Consider the following 13,960-nt stretch of genomic DNA (forward strand, 5'->3'; position numbering starts at 1 on the left):
TTTTCTCTGCCTCCTCATCGCCCCCCTCATCCCAACCTTGATCTAATGCTGCAAGGGGGAGAGGCCCAAGCCGTGCAGTAATTAAATTGGCTTAATGGGAATTCTCCTCAAGTAATGAGAAGTTTAATGCAACAATTAGCTCTCCCATTCATTAATTAACAACAAAACAATGGCAGAGCGGAGGAGGGGCCGAGGGGATATGGCAGTTCCTTTGCCCCAACTTTGCTCTCTAGCTGTTGACTGGTTGAGCCCGGGGGATTTTTGCTTGCAGCGTTTCCAGCCTTTCTGACTCCTTTCCAAAACTTTGCTTCCCTCCAGGGTCATTTGAAGCAGGAGGGTAATCTGCATTAGACAACTTGGTTCCTCACTAGTTGAGCATAGCAGAAGCCAAGGGGCTGCTGAGATAGGGTGGGAAGGAATCACATGCTCAGAGGCTCGAGGGGGTAACCATCCTCTTTCTGGCTGGATCGTGCAATCAGGGTTAGGATGGCCATCTCACACCAATCAGCTTTCTCCTGTCTAGCTCTTTGAAATCCATTCCACCATCTAATGTAGTTTGAAGGCTGATCTCCAGAGGTTGTCAAGAGTCCTTGAAACGCCTTGTTTTTCAGGACCTTTAAGAAGTTGGAAGAACCCTTGGTTTTCAGCTGCAGTACCAGATCTCGGTTTAAATTATGGTATTGCTGGGGTTAGGTAACATTTATAAAATTTATATGTGTCTTGATGGGTGATGTGCCATCAAGTGCTTGTTGACTCTTAGTGACCACCATAGATAGATTTTCATACCGATATAGAGATAGATACAGATACAGATACACACACAAATATAGATGGATAAATACATGCACGCTGTGTTGTGATTTCTATTGCACTTACACTTAAGCCCATGTCAAATAAGAATAATATTACTCAGCTTCCTGGTGGCCGGATAGAATCAGCATTAAGATTAGATCGTCTAGATTATTTTTATTTTAAAGAAAAATCTCATTCTGCAGCAACCTTTTCAGATATGGAGGAATACCTGGAGGGCACCTTGCTGGGGAAAGCTCAGGGGCATGATGACATCACTTGCGTCATGACGTCATTGCAAAATGACATGGATGATGTCACTCTCCCCGTCCCGCAGACAACCAACGGGAACGAGCTTTTTGGCATTTTGAACCCTCCTGAATAACGCCATGTTGGGATCCTGCTTGCATTGGGAAAATTTATGATTTGTCTAATCCTCTTGTGCAACTTCAGATTGACTAAAACACAAGCTGGGTAATTAGAAGCGACTCGCTTTAGCTTTGTTGCCAAAAGGGTAGTAAATATTTTGCAAGTATTTGGTAATCTTACAGGGCCTTGTATTAAAAGACAGTGGAGGGATCCTTACTGGCTTCAGCTGTCGCTAGGATACTGTCTCTTTTCGAGGATTTTGGGCTGTTTCCTGGTATAAAAGCATTAATTCATTACCTCTGCTAGTGGCTTGGCTCTGTTATAAAATATTAACAGCCCTGCTGTCTGGGATCAGGTGCTTTATGCATGTTTAACTTTCAGTCGGGGTTTTGTTTCGCAGACTTTTAACCAGTGTTCTTATCTTGTCACTTCCCCATAATAACATCAAGGCAAAGGCTTTAATCGTAAACCTCTCCAGAAGCTTTCAGGGTGATCCATGGCGATCTGGGGCAGCAGTGCAGGGGCCGTAGGTCACCAAATGAGCCATAGAAAGTTAGAGAGGCTTTCTGGATCCCCAACTGCAAGTCAATTGCAAGCGAACACACACACGCCCCTCCAAATTGGCATAGTTGGTCTTCTGCTGATGGCTTTGCTCCTGTCCTTACTTGTAAAATAAGAGGATTTCTCGGTTTGTTTTTGAGCAAGATGTGGGGTTGTTTTGGTTTGGTTTAGGCAATGCACATAAAAACGGTGTGACTTTTCACAGACACACACACACACACACCCTGTGGACAGCCCCAGTTGGGTTCACATGTTGCACTGAGCCATCAAGCCATTGGGTGGGGTGGGGGTCGGTACGCTGTGTTCATCTATCTGTTGTGGTTTGGAAGTCGTGGTTTATGGACTAGTATTCAAACTGAGCCCGGTAAAATTTATTCGGCTAGCCATGGCTAAACAACTTGTAGTTTAGCATGACCTACAAACTTTGTTTTGAAGTTTTTTTTAATTGCTAATCAGCCAAAATGGTGTTGGTGTGTATGGCTGCATAAACAAATGAATCCAGGGAAAACAGTTTAACCTTTGCATTTTATTCTGTCTAAAATAGCAGCAATTTCCAGTTAGAAAAAGAAGGGTTGTGTTGTTCTGAGAAAGATTCTCTTTGGATCCCCCACAATCCTGGACCTTCTTAGCCCCAGTTTCTGTTCTCTTACCCACTCTGTTTAGTTTCCATTTGCCTTGTCAGGCAACAGTCTCTTCCTTTTTTAATTTGTTTTGCTTCTCAAAGCATTTGGGTGCTCTCCGGAGGCCTCCAGAGGCAGGGAGGACAGCAAAAGACCGACAGAACCCAGTTTGGATTGCAAGAACTCAAATGACCAACAAATGGCAGCAAAGTGATGCCAGAAACATCGAACTCCTTTCTGCCCTCTACTGGGGGGGTGTTTTCCCTACAACTGGTGGCTCTGCCACGAGACCCTTGGTGATTTCTTTCAAAAGATGTTTGTCAGGCGAGATTTGAGAACCCTCCGGGCTGCGCAGACACTGGTACGAGATGTTGCTTCGGAGAGAAAGCAGCATAGATGATGAGCAGTTGCGTTCTTCGTGCACCCCGTTTGCTGGAGAACGCTGTAGCTTGACAGCCCTCCCTTGCCAAATCTGTTTAGCGCGAGGGTTCATTTCTCTGATGAGGAAAGTCATCCGGGATGCCAATCACGGCTCTTGCAAGATGACTGATATAAAACATTGCCGTCCTACCTCTCCATCAGATGGATTGTCAGGGCAGCTAAACACAGAGAACCAGATGCTGTACCCAAGTCTCTCTCCCAATTTCCTGAGCAATTGACTTTCCTGCAGAAAAGGGCTCTGTCTTTCCATGTCATTCTCAAGACGCCTTGGAACGTCTTGCAGATTTCTTTGGGGGACGTTTCTAACCGTAGAAGAAACAGCTTTCTTGCCTCCAAACCGTGGGAAATGGTCCCACCAAGGGTGATTGCAGGAGACTCAGGAGAACAGGAAAGAGACACTTAGGAACTGCGCAAAGCCTGGGACTTCGCTTGCCCTCTCTACTATTTAAGTTAACTTGGAAATGGTAGATGAACTCAGAAATGCTTCACAAGGCTGTGCCCAACTTAAGGGTACGTTGAAACAAAGAAAATCGGATTTACTAGCATAAGGGATTGGAAAATAAGGCTGGATGGGATCCAAATGTGCCCCATTTGTCCTCCCCAAATATTTACAAAAGTTGGAACATGCTCCTTTTCTGAACTTCTTAGTTTTACCCACTTACAGCCTTAATTTTTTTTTTTAAGCGCATAAGCTAAGGGAAAAGGCACACAAAAACACACCTTGTCATCTTATGGAACCTAGGAAGCATGTCTTTTCTGTGGTTGCCCCTGTTCTCTGGAACAATCTCCCCCCTCCCCAATATACAACAGGCCCCAATTCTTCTCTCCTTCAGGAAAGCTGTTAAGACCTGGTTCTTCCCCCAGGCGTTAAGGGTCGGTTGAGTGGGAGTCCCCTCTGTGGTTGTTCTGAAGTGTGCGTGGTTGCCATTTTAGATTTTGCTCTTATATAGTCTCTGTTTCTTGTTATATGGTTTTCTTTGTTTTTTCTTCTTTTTGATTTATTGCATGTTTATGCTCTGTGCCACCCAGAGTCACGCTGTTTTGAGTTGGGCAGCCTTAGAAATCTTGAAAATATAATAAATACATAAATTAAATCCACACCCTTTGCCCTGTGACATCTTTTCGTGTACTGGAAGATTGCTATCATGTCTCCCCTTAGCCTTCTCTTCTTCAGGCTAAACGTTCCAAGTTCCTTTAACCACTCTTCATCGGATTTAGCCTCCAAACACCTTACCATTGTAGTTACTCTTCTTTGTACTCTTCCTGGTCCTCTGTAACCTTTTTGTATTGTGGCAACCAGAACTCCACACCGTGTTCCAGGTGTGGTTTGCCCAGTGAAGTATAGAGTGGGTAACTCTGACTCCCGTAATCTTGACACTCTACCTCTGAGGAGGCAGCCCAAAACTGCATAAGCTATAGTACCATCTTACCTGGATGTAAATTCCACCAAACTCAGTGAAATTCACATTTGAGTAGATGCATATAGGATGGCGCTGATTGATTGTACAAGAAGAACTTCTCTTTTGTCTTTGGGTCAAAAGGAGACTTTCCAGCTGAAGAACATAACATCTCTTTGGAGTTGTCTAGGTTTAGTGTCTCCATGGGCAGAGCCGTAGCTGAGAGAAACCTAAAAGAAAATGCTGAAACTTCCACAGGAGTCATCAGTCCGTAGCCTGTAGGCCATGAGTTGCCATTAGCACATAGTTTGACATCTTCCTTAATATTGCAGTGCCAGAAGTTGGCATCAGAATTGGTTGAATACCAACAGTGTATTTTGGTCCATTTTTAAAAGCTTGAGAAAGGTCAAGGTGGTACTGGGAGCGAGTCTCCAATTCAAATCTCCACAATTAGTCCCACTCCAAAGCCAGTACCAGGCTGACAGCTTTAGCCCAGCTGCCTCTGGTGTTATCATAACATCACCAGATGGTTTCCTGCAGACCGATTCAACCTTCCCTATCCCTCTTTACTGTTTGGCCTCGTGCCATTGATTTTGGATGACCACAAATTGCTCATCCTTGTTCCCACCTTGACCCTCCCCCTTAACAAATGATTATAATACTCGGCAAATGATTATGTAATTCCCACCAGGCCTCTCAAAAATGGCACGTTACAAAACAAGTAAAACTCCAGCTCAGGCAGAAAGAAAGCAACCAACTTGATCAATGAGATGAGGAGAATCTCTTGCCATCTTTTCTCCACCATCTTACAGTCATCTCTCAGCTGTAAGGGGAAGGGTTTTTTTGAGGGGGGGGCTTGCTCTACTCTCTGCCATCAGAGAATAAGTGGGAAGATGAGATTCAGAAAGGGTGTCTTGATCTGTCCATCTGCCTGTGCCAGCTCACCCCCAAAAATAGAGTCCCTCCATTCATTCTGACATCTCCACCCTTCAGATCTGGAAGACAAGTTCTCCAAAAGAAAGGATGCCCAACCCCCAAACCAGCCGCTAAGCTGGGACCCTCCCCCAGGAAGACAAAATTAGTGGAAGGTGAGAAAGATTTGGAGCAGACATATGTCAGGAAGAGAAAGAAGGTGTGTGTCCTCTATTCTGCAAGCACACACACAAACACACCCAGACATCCTGACAAAACGTTCCAAGTGATTGCACATCATTTTGAGTACCTGGAGAGAGAAAACCCAGGAGAGAAACTCTCTATGGTGTTGAGAAGCTATGAATAAACACTGTCAATTGTTTATAAAGAAACAATCTACCAGAGTTTATTTTTTATCTTTCCGTGGCTCTCCTTTGTAAATCCACCACAAATTCTGATGGGGAGGGAGGCGACAGGGGGATAAGGGATGGTGTCCCTCCTCCTCCCAGGGTTTATCTCCCAGCTTTCCCAGACAGCTGGACAGTAGGCGGTGCAAGCACCTTGGGTCTGTGATGTCACTTAAATACAGAGAGTGGGGGGGATTCTAAAATTAAGACCTTCTGTGTCCACTGTTAGAATTGGCACGCCGTTCTTTTTTTTTCTTTTTTCTTTTGGTTACTTTTTTTGCCTATGAATCAAAGCCCTTGTAGGGTGATGGATTGATTGATAAGGAAACCACCCCACTGAGGATGGGGGAGGTTTTGGAACTAGATGGCCATGAAGAACAAGTTATCAGCCTTCCCAGACAGGAAACACAACCGGTTGAGCTAATTCTACTTTATTGTAAAGCTACATTAACAAAATCTTGCAAGTCTAAAAATACAAATCTCCCAGCATCTCTTTTACAGCCCAAGAAACTAGGGAGCCTCTTGCTCTACCCATTGTGCAGCTGCAGGCTGTGCTCCCTCTTGTCTGACTGTTCCCTTGGCAGCATCTCTTGGCCCAGTCTCCCAAGGTCTTTCCCACATACCATTACACAAGTTCTTTATTCCTGGAGACCTTGAAGATGACCAAGGACTTCCCGATCTTGGGGAAAATATTCCTGAAGATGCAGGAATTCCCCCTTCTGATTCAAACAGAGATTTAAACCATTATTTTGCCTTAGGGAATGCAGATGGCAGAGTTTCTAGATTCACTAGGGATAAAACTCCTCATGAGGAAAGGGCCCTCTTTGATTCTTCAGCTGACCTTGGCTGATTTCTGAAGCTAAAGAGGACTGGGCCAGGTTAGTCCATAAATGGGAGATCCCCTGAGGATCCCAGGCCAATGGGATGGACTGGAACATTGAGAAGCATCATGGACCTTTTTTTGAAGGCAATAGCAAACCACTTCCATATTGTTTCCAGGAAGTCACCAAGAATCAAGCTTAATTCGTTGACCTCTTAAGGCCTTCCTGATATTTATGCAGGAAAGTAGCAGGGGAGATGTCAACTCTGCTCTACCTATGCCTATGTTCAGATCAGCTGACTTCACTAGAGATGTGTTGCTGGCTTGCTTTCACTCCAGCTCTGCGTCTGGGCTGTGAAACTCAGTTCATTAATGCATTGTGAAGCAGGCAGCAATTGCTGAATGGGAATGAGATTAGAGGGCAGGAGAATGCACCTATCAGTGTGAGCAGGAATTCATCTCCGTCTTTTTAGTTTATCGGAAAAGAAAGAGAAGCAATGACTTAATGATGCTGCATAAGTGCCTTCCTTAGGAAAAGACTGCTGGGAATTAAAGTGCCCTCTTACCCGCATGTGGGGAGCTGACAGGAAGCCAAGAGTTGGCGTGATACTGTCACTTTCCTGCCAGTACAAACAAGGAAGGGAGCATCCAGAAGGGGCTGGTGCCTTGGATCCCCTACTTCCTCCCAGTGTTGCTACACCAACCCAACACTGATCTCAGGCATTCAAACTTTATGGATGGGATTGAGGCAGAGTGAAGTGATTTGATGGATGGCTACGCGATGCTTCCACAGGGCAACTTTCCTGACCTCAACTTCTGGAGAACCTTCTGGAGAATTTTGGGATTTGAGCTTCAAAGAGCCTGACACATGTCCCTGTCCTCAGGGACAAAGCAAGCAAACCAGTGCTTTGCAGAAGAAAAATTACCTGCATTTTTTCCCCTACCAATTCTCCTTCAACTGCATGAAAGATCAATGGCTTCTAAAATGTCCTTCCAAGAAAAGAAGAGTTTCTGTGAAATTATCCTGGGTGGCCAGGGACTGGAGTAATGTCCTTTGATTTTATTATTGTTTCGCCAGTGGCCTGGAAGCAGTCTTTGTGAATTCCCAAGGGAAAATACTCCCAAAGGAATTCCTCACAGGGGCTCTGTATATATGCAATGTATGTTTTACGTGACAGGTTCAATAAAGGACAACCATATTTCATTATAATTGTCCAGACATAACCTACACCAGTAAGCAACTCATTCATAAATTGCAAGTAACATCAGATCTTCAGCCCCCAACTGGGGCCATAAATTTATCTTTACAATATTGAAAGACTCAGACTGAGGTGTGGTGGGTTTTATGGGGGAGGGGGGGATTAGGGGTTTTGAATAAGGCACAGTTGGTGTGTTCACAGCTAAGGCCAAACCAAAAGTTAAATAAACCACCTTGTGGCTTAGTGCAAGGGGTGAATTTTGCTCCAAACCCAGCGATGATGTGATCGTCTGCAAATGAAGTGTTAGGATAACCAGGATTAAATAACTGTTAGAGATGGCTCAGTTTCTAGTCTCAGATTAAACTGGTTCATGGTAAGGGACGGATAGGTTCATGGCAAGTGAACCTAGATTCAGGCCTTGTTGTGTCCTCAGTTGGAGGCTGGCTTGGTCAGAGAGGGAAAATGATGGAATTTCTTTGGTCCTCATGTTTGACACCCGGCATCTTGAGTCTCCAAGGAATCATGCCAAGCCCCGCTTCAGATCTAGGCACCCATGATTCTATTTCATTCCTTGTCAGGATGGAGCTGGGCTTGGATGATCTTCTCAAAAGCTTGGCCCTCTGCCCAAAACTGAAAATATGCCAATGGAAATGTTAGTTGCTAGGTCTGGAACTTTTTGTCACCTGTGCATGAAATCTCCAAGCTGGTGCCATCTGCCTGGGAACTGGAGTCGGCATGTTCTTCCACGTGCCAGCAAGGTTTTCTCAAGCTGTGTTTCCAATTATATTCCTCCTCAGCTGTTCTCTTCCCCTCTGCATCCTTTTATATAGGATTATATAAAGGCATTGGTTGATGTTGGCTTAATAGCCTTGCAATAGAGGTATTCAATTATTCTTGCAGTCAGTGTGACAACTGAAGCTGGTTTGAACCTGGCAGAAGATGCCCTGCTGTCCATTTCTTGTCTAAAAGTTAACAAAGGCTAAAGCCTTGCTTTGTTCTTTGCTAAGTCATAACCCTGGTTTAGCTAGTACGGTACTCTTTCCACATCAGCCTTCCCCAACCTACTGTCCACCAGCTGTGTAGGGGCTCTAACTCCCAGGATTCCTAGCTGACCCAGCAAGCTTGATTGGGAAGCCAAATGCTACCATGCTTAACATTTGGGGTCGCCTGCCTGCCTGCCTGCCTGTTAGCCCTGCGAGGTAGTCCAGATAAGAAGCACAACTATGAGTACTAACGCTATCTTTATTGGAAGGTTACGTTAACAGAATCTTGCAAGTGTAAAAGTATTTCTCCCTCCTCTCTTTTACTCTCCAGAAAATCAGGAAGGGTCCCTTCTGAAATGTTTCTCACACCATCCCCCTTTCTCTGGGCTGAGACACCTTTTACATGCCAGCTGTCCCATTGCAGCTCTCCTTCCTGTCTCCCAAGGTCATTCCCACAGACCATTACATCACCTGATTTATTTCATGCATTGATAGCTTGCCTTTTTCTTTGGGCAATCAAGGTGATATCCATGAGGAGTCATTCCTAATTAAGTCCCACAACCACAACCTTGGGAGGTAGCTTGGGCTGAATGAGTGATGGGCCCAAAGTCACTCCTGGGGCTATAATTCTCTATGAGGCAGCTGGACTCAAAATATCATATTATTTTCTTTTCAGTGCATGACTGGACAGGCGAGGGGAAGATAAGCACAGCATCTCTGGACACCAGTCATTCTAAACTGACTTGGGTAAGTGGGAAGTCTCCTGTTAAGAAATGGGAATGCATTTTGCTATGGTTGAAAATACAACTGAGCGTGTCACTAGCCCGTGGTGTGGGCTTGCCTATATTTCTCCCAGCAGCAACATGAAATCGGTTGGGAGTACCTGAAATATGAAAATAGACAACCCAGTTTGACAGCATGTGGAGACTTTTTATTGCACGTTGGAGCGTGTGTGTGTGTGTGTAATTGTATGTGGGAAAGATGTTGGGAGACTAGGCCTAGAGAATGGTCAGATAAGAGACAGCTTAGCCCACAGCTGGATAATAGGTAGGGCAAGAGGCTCAGAAGAGACCCTCCCTAGTTTCTTGGGCTGTAGAGGAAACAGTGGGAGAATTGTACTATCAGACTTGCAAGATTCCTGTCAGCCTTACCAGGTAGACCAGACAGGAAACACAACCAGATAAAATAAATCAACAGAAACTTGCAAGTCTGAAAGTATTTCATCCTTCTTGTGTTTCATCCTTCTTGCTCTGTGATGATATTTGGCCTCTTTTTCTAGCCCGTGCTTCTCCCTCTCTTTTTCCAGGACACTCAAAAGAGACAGGAGCAGGTTCCAGCTTGTACTGTATGTACAGAATCCTAGATTAAAATCTGTGAACTGTCAGTTTGATAAGTCAGTGTGTGAGACAGCAAACATCAGAGCTGGCTGTTCTCAGGCAATTTCCCAGCTTGACAGCCCTCCGGAGGGAACAAAGGGAGTTTTCAATGCAGAACAAAATATAGTTCCTTAATGAAAAAACCATCAGGATGATTCAAGCATCTCTTTCTTTGGCGGGGGGGAGGGGGGTGGCTTTAAGGGAAGCCATCACACTGGAAGGCAGTTATATGGTTTGTCTCAGAAAAAGATGCTATGATCTCAGGTTACATCAAATGAAAGGGGTTCTTCCTGATCCTCCCAGAGGGAGCTGCTGGGAATGTCTTGCCCCACTCATCATTCCAAAAGGCATCACTAATGCTATCCTGAGACTTAAGGAATGATGGTGCCCCAGTTCTCTATTTATTGCTAGAAAAAAAGGGAGTTGCTTAACTTCTTTGTGGCACGTCGTCATTTTATAAAGACTGGACAGGCTTGAGTCAGCATGTGCAAATACCAGACAGGTTGGGTGATGTTTTGCAGTGGTCCTGCCTTCAGTTGGAAGGGGAAAGAACCGCTAGAGGAGAATAATGAAGTTCAGTCATGGTCACCAGGTTCTTGCAATAGCTAAAGTTCGTTAATCATCCTAGTGCTCTCCAGATATCTTGGACCACAACTTCCATAACCCCAAGTCACTGTGGCCAGCAGCTTATGGCCGTTGAAGTCCAACACACCAGAAAGTTTTTTGATTGGGGACAATTGGCTTTAAAAGATCTTGTTACAAAAGTAAAAACTTAACTCTCAGTTGAGCTCCTCCTTCCCGGAGTTTTTCTACCTGCAGAATTGAACTTATGCCTGTTCTCTTTGTTAAAGCAGCATTTGGGAAGAAAAGAGTACAGGAATATGTAAGCTTTAGAACAATAAAGGAAGAGGGGGAAATCTCATGCCCAGTTGGAAACCTTCTACTTTCTGAATGATGGGAAAGCACTACATAGTCTTCCAGGTTCTTTAGGTCTTCTACTGAGCAGGACTTCATCCATCGGTCTGTCTTCCAGGATATGGGAAGAATAGTTCCGGAGCTGATCACCACAAGGTCTGGCATTCTTAGGGATTTGTTTTGTGTATCTGTGTGCCTGTTTTGGCACATGACACGTTCTGCAGCTGTGATCAGCATGATGGAGTGCATTTGATGTGCAGCCACCAGAGGGGAAGCTGGCTAATGATCGCCAATCATCTCAGCACTTCATCACTGGAGCATTAACGGAGTGCAGATTCCTGCATGTCTGTGCGCATGTGTTTCCCTGTTCCAGATTATGCCATCCATTTGCCAGCCCATCTACTAGCAAAGACAGACAGATGGAGAAGGAAGTCTTGCTCAGCAGAAGACCTCTAGAAAGCAGAAAATCTGGCCACCGAGGCAGTGTTTTCCCATCATTCAGAAGGCAAAGGCTTCCAGTTCCCCAGCATGACATTTCCCCCCTTCCTTTATTGTTCTACAGTTTGCGTATTCCTGCATGCTCTTCTTCCCAAATGCAAAGAGAACAGGCATCTGATCAATTCTGCAGGATAGGAACTGCTGGATGTCTGCTGCTTCCCCTACGAGGTGAGCCCCTGCTTCTGCGGGGAGCAACTTTTCCATGAAGCAGCTTTAAAGATTGACTTGACTCCAAGACCCTGCATGGAAAGAAGAATACATGATTTCCTGCTCTATTTGACTCCATTTGACTCTTTCCTGGGCCAGAAAGTCTTCTAAGTTCTCATCATGTCTGTGGCTAATTGATCATTTGGAATCGGTGATTTAGTTTAAACCCCATGAGGTTGTGATTTGGGAGTATTGGAAGACCCCATGGGAAACCTCTGTTTTGAAAAGTGGCATGCAAATTTTTAAAATCATCTGTCATCATCGTCATCTCCTTGGGTCCTGATTTATGGCTCATTCACATGTTTCCTAGAAATTTCCTTGTCTCGGACTCTGGGTGTGACTCAACTGAAACATCTGTAGGGAAATGGAATCCCCATATATAGAAGTCATGCACTTCTGAACGGTTGATTGATTGATTGATTGATTGACTGGGCACCATCAAGTCATTGTAGCAACCACATAGATAGATTTTCTCCATGATGGTCTATCCCAAATCTGGTCCTTCAGCTCCTCCAACAGTGCTGATCCACTGAGATGGATCATAATCCTCATTCTTTGCTTTCTAGGGTTCTGTGGCTGCTGTTGGAAGCAAGATACTAGTGAAGGTGGAACCTTATTTAGAACATACTTAGTTCCATGTTACAAGGCTCTTGTTAGGCCCTTTATAAAATTACTCCATTTCCCCATTTACCAAAAAAAAAAAAAAAATGATGAGCAATTTGGCTTAGGACAGATCAGAGAGTTATAGGAAATGTTCTTTCTGATTTTGCTAAATGGCAGATCTTTCACTGGCTTGAGTGAAGGGGTTTACAGGCACCCTAGCTTTTGTGCTTATGAGGACTAGAAGTACAAACACACATTTCAGATGTACAAATGGGATGCAACCCCGTATTTACTTAGAGACTTGCTTGGAGAGGCTGGGTCAAAAATGTAATGCATCTTTTTACCTGTCTCAGCCCTGATTGGACATCCATCACAATTTTCACTTGGAAAACCATTCATCCCTCTCCCAGTCCCCACTTTCTCAGAATTTATTTCACAGGGTGCAAGCCATTTTTTATTTGCTTTCCTCATGTGATTTAACAAGGCCATGGAACTTTCTTTTCAATCGAATTAAGATGAGGATTGATATCAATACCCTCCGTTTGTTCCCAAGCACCAAAGAAAGGCATTCTCAGAGATTTGGACAGTAAGACCCCATCGTTTTTTTAAAGGAAAAGTACAAATGTCCAAAGTTTATGGGCGATCATGGTTTGTTTATTTGTTCATTTTTATTTGTTAACTCAAAGTGACATTCCCGTTCCTCCCAGTCCCAGTCTGCCCTTCACATTCCCAAAAGATCAGGACATTTCTCTTCCTGATGCTTGAGCTGAAATGAATATTCATCAGTATTCACCAACGTTGGCCCCAGATATCCCATTTTGCTTGCAGGCCCCCCAGTTGTCTGGCTATGTAGAGAAATTCCCCATAAATACCTCCTCCCCAATCTGGAGTTTTCTTTTTTTATTTTTTCCTCCATCTCTGTTGCCATGAAGAAACTCCCTTTGTGAAGTCAGCTTATAATATACTGCAGTTTATTCTGTGGCAGCTTGATACCAGCTTAACTGCCCCGAGTTGGCTTCGCTGAATGCTCCAAAGGGCACGAGAACTGATTTTTGTAGTTCCCCCCCTTCCAATCACCAAGGGAACTTATACAGCCCAGCAAAACGTTGGGGACAGACTTTCCTGTGCCCCTCCAGAAAATGCCAATGGATTTTAATGTTTAATGTAACTGATGGGAAATATTTATGAAATACATGGGAAACTATTCTTTAATTGCATTTCATTAATTTGCATTTGATTAAAACCCTACGCTTGGAGAGTATGCTGTTCCTGGCAATCAAGAATTAACCCTTGAAGGTATTCGTTTACTCAAAGACAATATCCCCCCTGCTTTTGTGTTTTTACAGAATCCTTTCTTCCTCACCTTACAATTTTCCAAAATCAGACTTATGAGACTTAAGTCAGTGGTGCTTCGAATTAGTATAGGTTTGAGCCTAACAAAGTCACTTAAATGAACTCCCCTCCTACTTGAAAATTTAAAAAAAAAAACAGGGCAGGAACCAACATTTGAGAAAATGGCCTTGTTTATGCCATATCCTATGCTACAACCAGATCTGTTTAGGGTTGGCATGAGGTGATGACCCCCAGACCATAGTGTGAATTCAGCCAACAGGGGTTGAACCTTATAAACGATAGTTAAGCAAATCATGGAGTAATATAGTCTGCTGCACTCTGGCCCCCTTCAAATGTCTCAGGCTTGTTGGCTGTGAAATTCTGGAAGATGTAACCTTAACGGAGTCTGAAGGCACCCATTTCAGCACGGCTGATTTACTTCATTGTGTGAACATCTGTGGTGACTGTCATACCAGCTTGGATTGTTTTAGAGGCAGGTCCCCTGTTGCTGAATCCGAAGACAGATCAGAT

General features: G+C 44.2%; 1 protein-coding gene across 1 annotated transcript in view; it reads left to right on the top strand.

Moving 5' to 3' along the window:
- The first annotated feature begins 9,183 nt into the window (after nucleotides 1-9,183).
- LINGO1 (leucine rich repeat and Ig domain containing 1) overlaps nucleotides 9,184-13,960 on the top strand; it is a 117,863-nt gene continuing 113,086 nt past the window's right edge. Inside the window, exon 1 of the mRNA XM_007435563.3 lies at nucleotides 9,184-9,245. The gene's annotated coding sequence lies outside the window, so the exon portion shown is untranslated. The remainder of the gene's footprint in view (nucleotides 9,246-13,960) is intronic.

Source organism: Python bivittatus, unplaced genomic scaffold, assembly GCF_059951505.1.
Source record: "Python bivittatus isolate LINGU-HERP-01145 unplaced genomic scaffold, Pbiv_v1 ctg000530_np1212, whole genome shotgun sequence".
Taxonomy (NCBI): domain Eukaryota; kingdom Metazoa; phylum Chordata; class Lepidosauria; order Squamata; family Pythonidae; genus Python; species Python bivittatus.